General features: G+C 44.6%; 1 long non-coding RNA gene and 1 pseudogene across 3 annotated transcripts in view; one reads left to right on the forward strand and one right to left on the reverse strand.

Annotated features, from left to right (window-relative positions):
* The window catches only part of LOC134485850 (uncharacterized), a 704841-nt gene that overhangs the window by 232390 nt on the left and 455914 nt on the right, over positions 1-16537 (reverse strand). The gene's annotated exons all lie outside the window — the stretch shown is intronic.
* On the forward strand, positions 4220-4745 carry Anxa2rl-ps1 (annexin A2 receptor like, pseudogene 1; annotated as a pseudogene).

Raw genomic sequence — 16537 nt, forward strand, 5'->3', positions numbered from 1 at the left:
GGGTGTCAGGATGGCTTTCCTTTCTTTTCACCAACTGTATCTGGAGACAGGACTGTCCAGGGCTCCAAAGCAGCACAGTCTGGCCTGGGCCTCTCCCGCGCTTCTTTCTTTCTCCAGTAAGCCTGTGACTGGGGCTACAGCGTTAAAGGAGGCTGATCTGGGGGCTTCTGCAATCCAGAGTTTTTAGGCAAGCTTTGCAATCATAGGAAAGTCCTTGGTTAGTCTGCAGGCCGGCTCCTCAAGGCTGGTGGGAGGGCACCGCGGGAGCGTAGGCCAATGACAAAGCCAGAGCCAGAAGGAAAACCATTCAAAGGCTGATTCTCTGCTCTGCCTCCCAGCTTCGGGTGGCTGGCTTGTCCCCTGCAGGGGAGTCTGTGTTCTGCATTAAGTCTCATGCTGCTTCCCGATCATCAGCGCCCACGCAGTCGGGTCTCCGGAGCCAGGTTCACCAGAGGCTGCGACTTGTCCGGCGAATCAAGTTCTAGTCAGCTGCCTGCAGGAACCGACTAAACCCCGACCATGATTTTAAATAGCGTCCCTGATTTTATTCCTTCGCACTTTCTTTTTGTGCTTAAATCCGGGCTCCTCCAGGCAAACTGAGGTGGGATTCGGCGACAGCACAGGATCCGGTGTCAGCCTAACCCATGGAAAACCGGCTGGGTCCGGGGAGCGAGTGTGACTGACAGGCGGCCAGGACGCCGCGGTTTCGGTTTGCTTTTGCACACTCTCTCCTCTTCCACTCATTTCTAAACGCTGACAATTCGTCCGATTTTTTTTTTTTTTTGCAGATTTCGTGCGGAATGCCCTCGGCAAAGGCACGTTTTAAGCCCCGCAATATTTCCTAAAGCATCGGACCCCTGACCCCGGAAGCCTAGGATTTAGGTTTTTGCAGCGAATCCCCTCAGTAGGTCCTGCATTTCTTTCTTTGAGCACTGCCCAGGTCGCCAAAGCACTGGCACACACACACACACACACACACACACACACACACACACACACACACACACCACACACGGAGGTGGGAGGGAGGAGGGAGGGAGGGAGGAAGGGAGGGAGGGAGGGAAAAATAGATCTTTTTGGACATTGCTACGCTGGTACCCCGTCAACCTGCATTTGCCCCGCAGGGAGTAGATCAGCTTGGAGGCTGCTCCTGGCACACTCTGTGGTTTAGCCAAGCACCAGGATCCTGGGAAAGACTTGTTACCCCCATCCCCCTTCGGGGGCTCCTCCACTCAGGTGGGAGGGCACAGCCTAAGCAAGAGCCAAGGACGAGTCAGAGCCAGAAACCAAAATGATTCATTCAGTAACTGCCAATTTGCTCATCCCGGAACATTAATGGGGTGATCAGCGCTGGCTCTATGTTGGTGCGAATGGACATGAGGTGCGATCGGGTCATAACGGTTTCCTTTTGTTTTCCCGACCTCATTTCCAAATGGTGAAAATCGCTCCAACTTTTATCTTTTGTGGTTGCTTGGTGAGTCCATCCCCAACCACAGGTTTTTCATGAAGCAAGATTCCCTGGGAATCAGACCTGCGCCCCTTAAAACGACTGGACAATCCGTGTTTGGACCGAATCTCAGGCATGGCTGTGTTCCTATTTTGCGCGGAAGATGTCAAGCAAAAAACTGGCCAGGGAACCAAAGCAGTGTCCTTTCAGCTGCCCTTCTGTCAGCTCACCTTATTCTTGCACGTGTCCAGAAGGCAAGAGGAGGAGGAAACTTCAGGGCTTCTCCTCACACAGAAAGGGTTGGCCAAGCATTGCAATGCAGGGAAAGATCCTTTGTTAGTCTCTGCGCCCGCTCCTCCAAACAGTGGCAGGACAGGAAAGGAGCAGGAGCCAAGGCAGGAGGAGTCCTGGCCAGAAGCTAAAACCACACTGCCAGTTCTGCTTGGGGGCTGCAGGCATCTGACGACTTCTTTACAGCAGGGGGCGCAGCGGCGCCGTCGTTCGGATTGGTGTCAATTAAAGATGGTCAGCGCTGGAACTTTAAGTTCTCTGACCACGTTCCCTAGTAGCTGGGAGTTGTCCGACGGGCCAAGTTCTGCTTGGCTCTCAATAGCGTGGAGCTGAAATCCGACGGTGATTTCAAACGTCGTACGCGATTTGGTTTCGTGATTTTTTAATTTCGCACTGATTGTACTTTTGTGTCGGACTGGGATCAGACTCTGCCAGGGAGGCTCCAGTGCGATTCTGGGCGAAGACACTCCATTCCCCTAGCCAGTATGCAGGCTTTCAATGTGATCCCCAGGGTTTTGGTTTGTTTCCTATGCTGTTCGACCTCCCAGTGTTTCTAAATGTTAAGAAACAACAACAACAACAACAACAACAACAACAACAACAACAACAAAACAATGGTTCTATCCCTTTCCATTCCAGCGGATTTAGTGCAGTAGGCCGTCTGTAAAGTTCAATTTTCAGCTGAGCAAGTGTTCAAAGAGCCAAGTTCCGTTCAGCACTCAGTGGACTGCGGACGAAATCCAATGGTGATTTCAAACCGCTTCCTGGAGTTTGTTCCTTGGTGCTTTCTTTTTGTCGCTGGACCCAGACTCTGACAGACAGGCAGGCTTCAAAAATTCGTTGATTTCTTTTGCTTGAGGATTTCTTTACTTGCCGACTTTGATGTCCAGACTTTTTTTTTTCCCCCGTGGAAGGATTTCTTTGGTATACCCATTTCTTTGATGTAAAGATTTCTTTGGTGTAGCAATTTCTTTGATATTGCGATTTCTTAGGTGTAGAGATTTCTTAGGTGTAGCGATCGATATTTTGTTGAAGCAATTTCTTTGGAAAACCGATTTCTTTGTTGTAGCGATTTTTATTTTTGGCCTAGCGATTATTGGGGAGTGTGGGGGGGCGTGTAGTATTGCTTTGGTTTAGCCATTTCTCTGGTGGAGCGATTCCTTTGGTGTATGGATTCCTTTGGTGTAGCAATTCCTTAAGTGTAGCGATGGATATTTTGTCGTAGCGATTTCTTTGGTGTAGCAATTTCTGTGGTGTAGCAATTTCTCCGGTGTAGCGATTTCTGGTGTAGCGATTTCTTTGGTGTAGCGATTTCAATGGTGCACCATTTCGTTGGTTTACGGATTTTTTTTTTTTTTTTTGGTGTACCGATATCTTTGGTTTAGGGATTTCTCTAGTGTAGCTATTTCTCCTGTGTAGCGATTTCTGTGGTGTAGCGATTTCGTTGGTGTAGCGATTTCTGTGGTGTAAAGATTTCCCTGTTGTAGTGATTTCTTTGGTTTCCGAATTTCTCTGGTGGAGCGATTTCCTTAAGTGTAACAATTCCTTAAGTGTAGCGATGGATATTTTGTCGCAGCGATTTCTGTGGTGTAGCGATTTCTCTAGTGTAGCGATTTCTGTGGTGTAGCGATTTCTGTGGTGTAGCGATTTCTGTGGTGTAGCGATTAATGTGGTGTAGCGATTTCTGTGGTGTAGCGATTTCTGTGGTGTAGCGATTTCTGTGGTGTAGGGATTTCTGTGGTGTAGCGATTTCTGTGGTGTAGCGATTTCTATGGTGTAGCGATTTCTGTGGTGTAGCGATTTCTGTGGTGTAGCGATTTCTGTGGTGTAGCAATTTCTGTGGTGTAGCAATTTCTCTGGTGTAGCGATTTCTTTGGTTTCAGAATTTCTTTGGTGTAGCGATTTCTGTGGTTTACGGATTTCATTGGCTCAGCCATTTCTTTGTTGTGCCGATTTCTTTCGTTTGACGTTTTCTTTCGTTTATTGATTTCTTTGTCGTACCAACTTTTTTGGTATAGCGAGTTTTTTTCGGCTTGGTGTAGCGATTTATTTCGGCGTAACCATTTTGGGGGGGTAGTGATTTCTTTCGTTTACCGTTTTCTTCGTTTACTGATTTCTTTGGTTTGCCGATTACTTTGACGTAACGATTTTTTTTTTTTTTGGTGTAACGATTGTTTTTGGTATAGCATTTCTTTGGTGTAGCGACTTCTTAGGTTTAGCGATTTCTTTGGTGTGGCGACTTCTTTAGGTTGCACTTTTCCTTTGTTTAGCGATTTCTTTCGTTTAGCGATTTAATTCGGAGGTCCATCCGGCAACCGAACGTTTTTAGCTAGAAAAATTTCCCAATTCACCCGACCCCGCCCTTTTCGAAGACTACAAATACCCAAGCCCAAGCCCGCAGAAGGCTCCTCCGAAAACACCAGTGCACAGGCTGCTTGCTGCACGGGCTGCTGTCCTCCTGGGGTAAGTGCTGCTCGAGGGATGGAGTCGACTTTCTGGTCTGTGCAAGTGAAGCAGGCCTGGGATTCGGTCCCTGAGGCGCAAGAAGCCCAGCCTCCTCTGCTCCCCAGCTTCTCGGAAGACCTTGGTCCCTGGCCTCTTCCTTTCTATCCGGTCCTTGGTGTGTTCCCATTCGAAGGCAGTGACCTAGACTTCCATAGGCTTCCAGTTTGGATAGGCTTCGCGGGAATCTACCCCGGGACCGACCTTTGCGGGATTCAGAGCACCTCGGAGCCCAGCATTCCTGACTCCGTACGCGCCAACAAGGAGGAACAGCCAGAGAAAGCCGCGACTCCGGGAACCCGGAAGGAAGCTGCAGAAGAACCTTTCACAGTGGCGATGCAGTCCGAGTCCTGTTTCAGAGCGCCCCACCGTGGCGACGACACACATGACGCTGAGACTTGTGGCGGGATTGTCTCCAGCAAGTGCCAGCTACAAGCTACCAGAGACTGGAGAACTAGGCTACAGTCACTGTCAGGACTCCTGGAGCGCATTCGTTGCTTGCTAAGCTGCCCGATCCCTGGCTGCAGCCCGCTGGGCTTTGACAGCAGGGAGACTTAGAGAAGAGCAGGCGCATTTCTGGCGATTTTGAGCGAAGTCTCTGTCAAAGGGGATCTGTGTGCCTAAACCTCTCCACTACCTGCAGCCTGCTATCTTCATGGCCGCCTACTGCTTCCACAATAAACACACATGGAGATTTGCCTTCGATGGTCCGTGTCATTTTTTAATTGTTTGATAAGTGATTTAAAGGGAATGTTCTGGGTAGTGCCCGCCCATATTCCAAGGCACTGGTTGCAGCTGGGATTGCATCTAGGATTCATGGAAAGGCCCCTGAGAGGGTAAGCAGGTTTCAACTTACAATGAGAGGTCTGGCTTTAAGCTTCCGCGATTCAGGGAAGGCGTGGTCCAGGGCGCTAAATCTATGCCCTGTCTGCTGGCCTCTCCATAGCCATCTTTTCTGAGGTGGCCTCCCGGTTATCCGCTGGCGTGCTCTTGTCCAGTAGGCAAGCAGGCAAAGATACCAGCCCGATAGCGCCTCACTGGCACCATCGTGGTTTGAGCCCAGCCTTGCCATCCTGAACAAGTCCTTGGTTAGGGAATGTTCCCGCTTTTCCACATATAGTGGGCTCGCTGGGAGCAGGAGTCAAGGAAAGAGTCCTAGCCAGAAGCAAAAATTTGCATTTGCAGATTGCCAATTCCCTTGGCACAGCGTTCAGACTGGAGATGTCTTGCCGTCGCCTGCGTTTCTGTTTGTTTTCTAGGCCTATTGGCCTCCTGGTTGTTCTAAAAACTGAAAAATTGTCCAAGTCCTTTCGATAGGGGATTTCGTGTCGTCGGCTGCTGGTAAAGTTAAGTTTTCTGACTGAGAACTGTTCGATACATGAGCAAAGGATCCCAGGATTATGACAAATTCGCTCTGAAGACAGATCTGGAACGCAGCTGCTTCCTTACAGTTTTTGGGGTCAGCGGGGACAAGGGCCTAAGCTCTGTTCTCTCTTGGTTGGGTTTTTCGGTCTCGATATTGCTTTCCCACTGACCAAAGCCCTGCCATGCAGTTGTCCAGCAATCAAAACGAAGGTGGTCCTTTCGGCAATCCGACGTTTTCAGCTGGAAAAATTTCCCGATTCATCTGACCCCGCTCTCCTCAAAGAGTACAAATACCTACAGTCTGGAGCCTGCAGAAGGCCTCTGCCTGCACCAGTGCACAGGCTGCTCCATGGGCTGCTGTCCTCCCTAGGCTAGCACTACCTAAAGGATGGAGACCCAGCCTCTTCTGCTCCCCAGCTTCTCAGAAGTGCTAAATGGTGCCCTGTACACTGGCTTCTCTCTTGTCACTGGTTCTGAGGTGGCCTCTTGATTATTGCCCTTGCATGCACTTGGTCTGAGGAGCAAGGAACAGATGACACCAGCCTGATGGTTTCTCAGCCACACCTGTCTGGTTTTAGCCTAGCATTGTGGTCCAGGGTAAGTCCCTGGTTAGTGCACTTGCCTGCTTTTCCATATTGATAGGGAGCAGAGAGGGAGCAGAGGCCAGTGAAAAATGGTCCATTTGCAGATTCTCGGCTCTGCCTAACAGCTCTAGTTGGGTGAAGTCTTCAGGAGGGGGCGCTGATTTGACTAGAATGTGCCTCTTCTTTTTTACATTTATTTATTTATTATGTATACATCATACAGCTTTCTGCCTGCATATATGCACCTGAATGCCAGAAGAGGGCACCAGACCTGGTTATAGATGGTTGTGAGCCACCATGTGGTTGCTGGGAATTGAACTCAGGACCACTGGAAGAACAGTCAGTGCTCTTAACCTCTAAGCCATCTCATCTCTCCATCCCCCTAGAACGTGCCTCTTGCAGAGTAGGTCAGCACCCAAGCTTTAGGTTGTCTGATGTCTGTTCCTAATGGTGGAAACTTGTCAGCCAAACCAAGTTCTGCTAGGTGTTAGCAGGCTCAGGCTAAATTCCACTGCTGCTTTGCAAACAGCATAGTTGAGTTTGCTTCTCGGTGCTTTAATTTTCAGTCTGCAACGGACTTTGCCAGGGAGGCTGTGGTGGGATCCTTTGCAAACCCAGGGGTTCAGAAGGGGTGGAGGAAAGGCTGGGTGAAACCCTTGGGCCTAGGTACCAGAATGCAGGAAATGGGATCCACACATGATTTCATATGGTTTTCAGGGCTTCTCAGCTCGAGATCGTTTCTAAATGCTGGACATTCATCCAATGTGTAATGTTTGTGGATTGCATGTCTTAGGGAAGAGCATGTTTTCAGTCTGGCAAGTTACCTAAGGCATCTTACTCGTGCCCCGGGAAGATTACAAATTGATGTCTGCACTAAATCTCAGTCGCGTCTGATAGACTTTCTTTTACAACATGTTGCCAGGTTTTAATGTGACCTAGAACTTTTCAACTGTATCATTTGCAAACCTCTGTCAGGTTTTTATTTGTCTGTATGGTTTTTTTATGCTGTGTGGTTTCAATGCTGGACCTGGGTAGTATAGCCAATATTTGGTAACTTTTATATGATTTTGTACATTTTTGAGATTATTGAGTAGTGAGAACATTTTTCTGTTCTTTTCTCTTTCCAAACCCTGCCATGCAAATATATCAGCTCTCTTTCAAGTTCATAGCCAATTTGTTTTCTAAGTGCTATTCCATGCATATTTTTATTTTACAGATATTTATATGTTTAACCTCCTTAATGTTTTTAAACAGTCTATTGATTCTTTGTGGATTATACATTTACACCCCAATCACACACATCTTCCCATCCCTCCAAATCTTGCCTCTGCCTTTGTAATCCCCCTGCAAAAGAAAGAAAGAAAAACCCAAGTAAATGAATAAACCATTTCTCTTTGACAGCTTCAGTGTGTCATGGTGTGTCACAGTGTGTCACACATTACACCTTTTGCCCACACAGCTCTACCTGAGAATGTTCCTTGCAATGAGACATTGGTCTGGACTGAGGCCTCCGGCTTCGCCTACAGTAATAATACAGGATCTTCTCAGACTCACTGGAGGCCCTTTCTATGAGCCTTCACAGTTTTAACTATGTGCCTGGCATGACACTGTAGCAGGTCTCTGTGCATATTTATAGTTTTAATGTTATAACTCAAATAATGCTGCATCTGCTTGCTAATGAACTTACTTTCACCATCTTGTCTATGTGACAAGGCTGTCACTGCATGAGAAGATGTGGCTATCTCTGAAACAGGGAGGAGCAGAGAGCCTGCCTTTGAATTTTTAACATTTTCTTTAATTCACATCACCTGGACCTTTCAAAAGAGGTGGACATTCTCAGATAATATAACTTTGATCCCTGAGAGAACGGTAGTCATCCACAATGTCCTCTAAAGAGCAGACCTGGGGAATAGTTCTTCAATACTTCATTGACATTACAAAATGCCAGTCATTCCTGTAGAACTTCTGTTTCTAGTACAAAAACGACAAAAAATAGTTTGGTAGTAAATTTTAGAGGAGAGTATCTTGAAACTCATGGTTGAGCACTGTCTCTACTCCAGCGCTGATTGGTTTCTGCATATTCTGAAATTTTCTTAAGTATAAATTTAAACATGTAGAAGCCTTTTCAGTCTGTATCCCCTCGAATAGATAATAAACAAATATAAACTATTTTTACTACTGAATCTTTGACCTCTAAAATATTGTGTTAGAGCTGGGTTTGGGGAAGGTGTTTGGCTTAGATATTGCTTGAGTCAAAAGGACAGCCACTCTACTGACCAGGACTGATTGACTGGATCCAGGACAGTCAAGCTCTGGAATCTTCCAGCCTGGTCACTGAGCCATGGGCATGCTAACACTGGACCTGCTACACTGTCCTTATGGAATCTAGTAGGAGTGTGAGGACAAAGAAAAGGTCCCAAGGGAAGTGAGAGCTGGATTCTCTGCCTACATATATCAAGGAAGGTCTGTCCCACTCATCAGGAGAGTTCAGCATTAAGACTTCTTGTGGAAATCCATCCATTAAGAACACAGAGTGAAGCAGGGAGGAGGGTTTCCCCACTGGGCAGGACTTTTATGGGGAGTGGATGTACTTTCAGGGAAGCAGGCTGCTGCCCCTTCAAATGATAGTTCTGGTTCCTGGAGTTTGATTTTTTTTTCTTTTCCTGGAAAACTGTTTTAGAGAAAACCAGCAAAGACAACTAAGGATGAACAGAGAAAACCCAAACATATAAATACAAAGAGGAAAGAAAAGAAAAATTACCATCGTACAGAAGCCAGGTAGGCAGGTCTCATCTGAGCCACCATAGTGCTTGGATTCCCATTCCCCTTTTAATTCAGAAGTCTCTGAACTCTCAAGCCCCAGGGGCTGCTATTGTAGAGGGGATTAGCCAGACCTCACATCCTACCTAACAACTTCCCTAAGGTCTTTCACTCCTAGAGTGGGACAACATGATTGGCTGTCTCAGGTGCTGCTTTACATTGTGTCCAATTCAGTTACTGACCTGGTCAGCTCAGGGACTTTTCCCCTAAATTCTATTAGCATTAGGGATTTATTTCCTTGTTCTGCCACTCATCTTCTCCTTCTCTCTGCACACAGATACTACCCCACACCCAAGAGCTAAGATTATCAAAGAATCTGACCATCTGAAATTCTTGTTGGTGAATGTCCATACCCAACATGGAAAGAATCCTTCCCTATTGAAACAGGGTCTCACTATGTCGTCCTTGTTGTCCTGGAATTTACTATATAGGACACAGAAATCTGCCTGACTCTAAGGTGCTGGGATTAGAGTGTGCACCAGCATTCTGGGCTCTGGGAATTCTTATTTTTAATTATAAACCTTAGAGGCCTTTTGCTGTACTTTGGATCCCATCCACGAACCCCATTTGTTGGTTCTGGCACAGTAACATCAGAAAAGAGCTAGGCGTAAAGAGAAGTATTTTGTTCTTCCCTAGACCTGATATTCTGTCACCTCTGGGTGACAGACTTGAACCTAGAACTGACCTGGACCTGGGCAATGGATGAGTTTGAAACCCTGAGCCATCACCTGATCTTCAATCAGCCAATTCAGAAGATCTAAAATCAGATTGTCCCTTTCCTGTCATTATAACCTGCAGATCACTTACAGCCACACACACCTCCAATACCCCCAACTCCCACTCATGTACCCACACTCCCACTCTTCCCTCTTCTGGAAAATCATATTTAAGAAATGTTAGTGAGTGGACCACTCTTTTGTCCCTACCAAGCCTGTTAGTGTCCATATCCCATGACCAATGAAACCCTGCCCACAGTGAAATTTCTCTGACTTGTTTAGTGACCACTTCCTTCCCCAGATTCGAATCCTGACTTTGCCCCTAAAACAAGAAAAAAGATTTTAATTATGTACACTTTCCATCAGAATGCAATGATTCTACATGGATTTAAGGAAATATTACATAACATATGCATTTAACAATCAGGAGCACAAAATAAAGAGTCTTCAAGGCTCCAGGGCATGTGGGGCACAGTCCTTAAGCCCACAGAGGCAGCATGAGGCTCTGCTCCATGTTTCTCTGGCGCCTCCAGGGAGTAGATTGAAGGATCTCAAGGCGTATGCTGTCCACAATGCTTGGGAGTCTTTCCTTTCCAGGTTCCTCTCTCATGTAAGCCTCGGTTTTGAGTCGTTTCTGGGAGCCCTCTTGGCTCAAGGATTCACCTGGGGCAAGCATCTCTGCACCGCGGTGGGTTTCGTCATCTTCTGGCAGGTTCAGAGCCCAATGGACCCTTCTCCTGGAAATGGCTCCTACGTCTTGAGGACCCCGAGGTCTCTCTGCAGTTTCATCCATTGACTCCTCAAAATGTGGCTCTCTGCAGCATTTCTGTCCCCTCTCACCCCCAAATGCAGCTTCATCCAGCAGTGAGGCTGTGCTGGGTTTCCCAGGTCCACAGCACCAGGGACGCTGGCAGGAATGTTGGCTGAGGGCCTCAAAAATATCCACTGCCCAGGTCCAGACCATTTCTAGGTTTAAGTCTGGCGGTTTGTGGGGCTCTGGGTGGTGCTTCCTTCCAGGTAGCTCTGAAAGCCATGGCTTCAGCTTCCCAACCCAGCAGCAGAGTTAAGGACCAGATGCTCTCCAGAGCAGAACCTGCTTTTATATAGTGTTCTGCTGCAGTTTAGGGCAGATTCCAAAGTCCGGAGAATACCCCTCCTTCATAGAACAAATGAGTTCGGAGCCTAATCCTGTCAAAGTGAAAATGGAGTACTGTGTAAGGGATTTGTTAATGCCCAGATTCCTTGGAATAGAGAAATGAGCAGCAAACAGAGTAATTAGGTTGGTTGTCCTGTGCAGCTGTGGGGTGGTGATGCAGACATTTAATACCACCATTCAGGAGGCAGAGGCAGGCTACTCTGTGTGCGTTTGAGGCCGGGCTGGCCAACAGAGCAGGCTCTGGTTCAAATAGGGCTACACAGAGACACCGCATCTCAAAACAAACAAACAACAACCACCAAAATGAAACAAAAAATACTTGTGTTCCCACTTAGAATTTTAGCACTTGGAACCTAGTCCTAGATTACCTGTACCTAATGAGCATTCAAATTTGGTACGATTTTCATATTTAAAATGAAATAAGTTAGCCATCACCCATGTAGTTTCTGATTGACCTAGACCACAACTTTTTTTTCATGAGACAGGGTTTCTGTTTGTAGCTCCGGCTTTGGAGGGAGCAAAGGAAAGGGAGAAATTATATTAATCTGGAAAAATTGACAATATAATTAACATTATATTTATCTGTTACTTCTTATTCTGCAATATTTCTCCTTGTAATATGTATTTAATATATTCACTTCAGGAGTGGTGCCTGATTTAGCTTATTTATTACTTGTATCTACAGATGCAGCTGCTAAATCTATGGAGATCAATTTATCAAACACTTTCAATTGATAGTTCTTTCATGATAGCTGCTTTCTGTATTTTGCCTGAATTCAGTGACAGAATGCCATGGTAGTGACTGTGAATGTAGCTCAATGGCAAACACAGAGGAATAGACCTTCTTCTCAGCACCTCATGGATCCTTCTTCAAAACTGAGAGTATAGTTAATCCCAAGCAAGCCTCAAGAGATACAAGAGAATTGAAATAACCCCTTGTATCTTGTCAGATCACCATGGATTTAAATCTGGGATTCAACAAGAAGAGAAACAGAAAGCCTCCACACTCTTGGAATCAGAACAACTCTCTACTCAATGGTCTCTGGGTCGGGGTAGAAATACAGAAAGAAAGTAAAGAATCTCTCAAATTCAATCAAAATGAAGTCAACAGGTACCCAAATTTGTGACAAAAAAGTGGTCCTAAAAGGAAAGTTCATAATAATTTGCCTTCATAAAAGAATCAGAAAGTTCCCATTTGAGAAATTTAAAAGTCATTTAGTTAGAGTTCTCTAGAGTCACAGAACTTGTGGAATGTCTTTATATATTAAGGGAATTAATTACAATGACTTACAATCGGTAGCATAACTAACCCAACAATGGGCAGCTGTGGTGGGAAATCCAAAAGTCCAGCAGTTTCAGCTGGTCTTCTGGATAAGCTGCAATCCTGGCCAGATAGGTTCCAACAGATGTGCTCTCAAGTAAGTGCAAGCAGGCAGAGTGAATCCTCCTTCTACCAGTGTCTTCATATAGGTCTGTAGCAGATGGTGTGGCTCAGAATAAAGGTGTGTACATCCAAGCCTCGATCTGGAACTGGTTTTGTCAGACGCTGACCTTAAACTCAGAAATCTAACTGCCTCAGACCCCTAGGATGAAAGCTGTGTACTACTTTGCCTGTGGTTAAGCTTTTCAAGGCCACTATCCTTCCAGAACTCCCTGTTGAGATCTGGGGCACAGGTGTGCCCTCATTACCAGATGTAGTTTATTCCAGATGTAGTCAAGTTGACAGCCAGGAGTAGCTATCACAAAGTACACCTGAAAGTTCTAGGGGAAAAAAGAAGAAGCAAACCCACAAAAAGGGAGTAAAATGCAGGAAATTATAGAAACCATAGCTGGAATCAATCAGTTAGGAAGAAAGAAAAAAATTCAAAGAATCAACCAAACCAAGACCTGGGTCTTTGAGAAAATCAACAAGATAAACAATTCTTAGCCAAACTAACTGATAGATAGATAGATAGACAGATAGATAGATAGATAGATAGATAGATAGATAGATAGATAGACAGAGAGACAGACAGAGAATCCACATAAACAAAACCAGTAAGGAAAAGGGAGGCTCAACAAGTGACACTGAGGGACTTCATAGAATCAGTAGATTTTACTTCAAAAACCTCTGCTCCACAAAATTGGAAAATCTGAATGAAATGAAACCTTTTCTAGATAGATACCACTTACCAAAGTTAAATCAAGTTCAGGTAAACCATTTGAACAGCCCCACAACCCTTGAAGAAGTAGTAGCAGTCATTAAAATCTCCCAACCAAAAAGGCACAGGGCCAGATGGTTTTGTTAGAGAATTCTACCAGACTTTCTAAGAAAAGCTAATTTCAATACTCCTCACATTATTCCATAAAATAAAAGCTGAAGGAACACTGCCAAACTCATTCAGAGAGGGCACAGTGACCGTGATGTCTAAACTACACTAAGCCGCCACAAAGAAAGAGAATGTCAGACCAATTCCTCTCATGAACATTGATACCAAAATACTCAATAAACTCCTCACAGACTGAATCCAGGAACATATCAAAAAATCATCAGGATGAAGGATGCTTCATCCCATGCATGCATCGATGATTCCTTATATGAAAATTCATCAACACAGCCCACGATATAGACAAACTGAGAGTAAACATATCACATGGTTATCTCATTAGATGCTAAAAAGAACTTTGATAAAAACCCAACACCCCTTCATGGTAAAAATATTAGAGAAATCAGGGATACAGGGCACATATGTAAACACAATCAAAACAATATACAACAAGCCAATAGCCAACATCAAACTAAAGGGAGAGAAACTGTCAGGAACCACCCAGGGGGAGTGCATCAGTAGGGGATCAAGGCTTGGATTTTAGGTGGAGAATGGATTTGGTTTGACAGGCAGACACAAACCCGAGATATGTGTTGTTGTAAAAAGATTTTTTTCTGGCACAGACTTATATAGTCAAAACAGGAACATCATACTTGGCAATATTTATTATCCCATCAGATGTCTCTTGTACAAAGAAAACTGAGCATACAGTCTAGGAACCAGTTTTTAGCCGCAGACAATAGTGTAGAAGACTGTGGTTATACTATCGGACTTGTGGGCATCAGATGTACATTCAATACTTACCTTTGTTTGGATAAAGTTTAAACTTTATGTTTATGGCCCCTCTGGATAATTTGCAAACTTTTGTAACCATTTCATGATTTTCTTCTATGGTCTTCTAAAAAGATTAGACCACATTCTCTTAGACAAAGCTATCGTTCTATACACAGCCTATTGAGTCTCAAGCCTCTCTTCTTGTGAGAGCGCACACCACAGAGGTCAAGCCCTCCTAAGTCTTTAGCAGTAACCAAGCTCAATATACTTTGTCTTTTTACTGTTCACCACTACTCACCTTGTCAAATCTATGTCATAAGTCCCCATCCATGTATGGTGCATCTGTAGGTCCTCATCTGTAATAATGAGGACCTCTATATAAACGGAGCTGCCACCATTGTCCATTAATTTTAATAAACAAGACTCTATTCTCCAGTTTAGCCTCTAACACTAATTTTTGTAATTTCTTTACTTTTTGGTTGTGAGCCTAGCCTTTAACAGCTGAGCCATCTCTCCAGCCCAATTTCTTTACTTTTTGTTCAATGTTAGTTCTTCTCTTTCTTTTAGTTAATTCTTGATAAGTTTGCTCAACTTGCTGAACCTATGATCTTTCCAAAAAAGTCACTACTATTCTGAATCAAGCTAAACAAAAAGGGGGCAAAGACTTGTTGGAACAGTCATGTTCTTAATAACTGTAATTCATTTTTCTCATATTTGTTGAGAACTAATGGGTGCAGCAGTTGATGGTGTGAGATGTTTCCATCACTGGACTTTTAGTTCCTGGAACATCTAAAGGTACATGATCATCTTGCCACACTGCTATATTCTTAGATTTAGATATTGTTGACAGGCTTAAAGTTGTTGAGATCACCAAGGCCAGAACACAGACGGCACCTCCACCGCAAGCATGGACCCTGGTCATCATCTTTTTGTAGGGAGATGGCCAGGACCTCCAGGAGGCCGAGCCATTCCAGGCACAGGCCTCTGTTCTGGACAGAAACGAAGCACAAGATCTTCAGGTCACACAGACTCCACATGAATGGGTGTGGCAAGAAACTTAAACCATTTCTGTTAAAATCAGGGACAAGACAAGGCTGCCCACTCTGTCCCTATCTATTCAATGATATACTTCAGCTTCTACACAGAACAATAATACAGCTAAAAGAGATCAAGAGGACACACATGAAAGGAAGAAGTCAAAGCATTACTATTTGTGGAGGACCCCCAAAATTTGTAGAAGTCCTATAGCTGATAACACTTTCAGGAAAGTGTCTAGATACAAAATTAACTCAAAAAAAAACCAGTAGCCCTCATGATAAATAGGCCAAGAAAGAAATTAGAGAAATGACACACTTTAAAATAACCAGGAATAATATAAAATATCTTGGTGTAATTCTAACCAACCAAGTAAAAGATCTGTATGACAAGAACCTCAAGTCCCAGAAGAAAGAACTTGAAGACGATATCTGAAGATGCAGAGATCTCCCATGCTCATGGGGAGATAGGATTCACATAGTGAAACTGGACATCATACCAAAAGCAATCTACACATTCAATGCAATCCCCATCAAAATTCCAACATAATTCCTACAGAACCTGAAAGAGCAATTCTCAACTTCATATGGAAAAACAAAAAAACCCAGGATAGTCAAGAGAATCCTGAACAGTAAAAGAATTTTGGGAGGAATCACCATCCCTGACCTCAATTGGCACTACTGAGTAATAGTGATGAAAACGCACAGGGTATAGGTATTAAAGAACCAGAAATAAACCCACACATCTATTGACATTGGGTATTGATAAAGAAGTCAAAACCATTCAATGGAAAACAATCAAAGCATCTACAAAAAATGGTGTTGGCTAACTGGATGTCCACCTGTAGAAGAATGAAAATAGATCCATATTTGTTATCCTGCACACAACTATAGTCCAAGGACCTCAATATGAAATTGGATGCACTGAGTCTCATAGAAGAGAGAGTGAGAAACACCCTTGAAAGCACTGCTACAGGAGACAAGTTCCTGAATGAATACCAAGGACTCAGGCTCCATGATCAACAATTGATAAATGGGACCTCATGAAACTGAAAAGCTTTGTAAGGCAAAGGACACTGTCAATAGAACAAATCGGCATCCCCCAGATTAGGAAAGGATCTTCAACACTCTTCATCTGACAGAGGGCTAATATCAAAAATGGAGAAGTAACATAAGAAGTTAGACTCCAGCAACTCAAGTAATTGAACAAAAAATCTGGTACAGAACTAAACCGACAATTATCAACAGAGGAATCTCCAGTGGTCCAGGTAAGCCTGGGGTGCAGGCACCAGTGGTCTCCACGTCCGGATACAGTTTGTAAGATTGATTGCTGTGTTTCTTGAACTGACTCAAATGGACAAAGTACCAGGATTTTCCTGTCTTAGGCGATCTCCCTACCCCTCATCCTTACTGTATCCTTCTTGTCTAACGACAGCTCAGTCATCCACCTGGATGTCAAGATGAATCAGCTGGTCATCTCCAGCTTCTGTGTAAGCGCGCATCCAGAGGCTCAGCGTTTCTTGTCCTGGGTGGTGGGAAGTG

This window comes from Rattus norvegicus, chromosome 2 (genome assembly GCF_021556685.1).
Source record: "Rattus norvegicus strain SHRSP/BbbUtx chromosome 2, alternate assembly SHRSP_T2T, whole genome shotgun sequence".
NCBI lineage: Eukaryota > Metazoa > Chordata > Mammalia > Rodentia > Muridae > Rattus > Rattus norvegicus.